This window comes from Meles meles, chromosome 11 (assembly GCF_922984935.1).
Source record: "Meles meles chromosome 11, mMelMel3.1 paternal haplotype, whole genome shotgun sequence".
NCBI classification, from domain to species: Eukaryota; Metazoa; Chordata; class Mammalia; order Carnivora; family Mustelidae; genus Meles; species Meles meles.
The window spans coordinates 95,867,884-95,869,211 of record NC_060076.1 but is presented as its reverse complement, the minus strand read 5'-3'; the positions used below and the strand labels follow the sequence as shown (position 1 = coordinate 95,869,211).

The following is a 1,328-nucleotide window of genomic DNA, read 5'->3' as shown; positions in this document are numbered from 1 at the left end:
GGGCTAAGAAGCAAGCCCAAAGCCTGGAGCGATCACGCCAGGAGCCCGAGGGGGTGTCTTGAGGGACCTCCAGTTTCCCTCCTCTGGCCACACAGTGTGGGAGTGACCTTAGGGCCGCTGCATCCTCCTTCCCCACGGCCAGCCCTACTGTGTCCTCTAGCGGGCCTTGAGGCATGACTGACCATTTCTCTTCGTCTCAAGTACTTTAATAATGTCATAGTGGTTTTAGATAATAAGTTATTAAATATTTATCTAACAAGAAAGCAAAGTTAATGACTATCGTATCAACTTTAGTCGCCTCTTTTTTGTTCCAGAGGAAGAAACTGGGGCCCAGAGGGCTGCTGGGACTTCCCACCAGAGCCTCTTTTCCAAGATGAAGCCCATCTTGTCCTCATAAATGGATCAGTGAAGACCTCTATCTTTTGGTCCTGGAGTCACTGGTGCTTTCTCCTGCCTGAATCAAAGAATCTCTGGTGAATTTATCACAACATCCTGTTTTCCTATATTTCTAACTCCCTAACATCACCGAAAAGCCTTACTCTAAATTGTGTGAGGTGTCGCTTCTTAGCCTTTTGGCTAAGGTCAAATGCAGCATCTGTTCTTATCAGTTTAAATCTGATTTTTTTTCTCTTTCGCTTTATGGGGTGTGGTGATGCATGCATTAAAGGAAAGTTGACACCAAGAAGATACTTAAAATTGCATTTGAGTTTTTTTTAAATAGATAACATCTTTTTTGGTAATGTTTCATTTCCATGTGATAAGAGTGCTGATTGCTGTATAGCAGATGATTTTCTCTCTCAAATCTGCACAAGTCACTCTTGGTTTCATAATGACGTCCTTCCACTCAACTAGGTATTTCTGGATATTTAATCATAAAGATGCATTAGAGATTAAAATAATTACTATCATGCCCACACTTGCAGTGCTGTGATCCTGTTGCTGAAAATAGGCTAGCTCTTCACACCTGTCAGAATGGCCAGAATGCAGAACACTGACACCACCAAACACGGGTCAGCACGTGGAGCACCAGGAACTCGCAGTCGTTGATGGTGGGAATGCAGGCTGGTGCAGCCGCCTTGGGAGAGAGTCTGTTTCTTACAAAACTAAGCATCCACTTACCATAGGATCCGGCAGTCATGCTCTTTGGTAGTTAGTCAACAGAGCTGAACAGTTATATCCACACAAAAGCCTGCATATGCGTGTTTATAGCAGCTTTGTTCATAATTGCCCAGGTTTGGACGCAACCGAGTCCTCCTTCAGCGGTGGAAGGATAAATGAACCATGGTGCCTCTAGACAAGGGACTGTCACTCAGCACTATGAAGAAATG

The 1,328-nt window shown here is 44.3% G+C and overlaps 1 pseudogene; it reads left to right on the top strand.

Moving 5' to 3' along the window:
* The first annotated feature begins 556 nt into the window (after window positions 1-556).
* LOC123953711 lies at window positions 557-722 on the top strand (annotated as a pseudogene).
* Window positions 723-1,328: the final 606 nt, after the last annotated feature.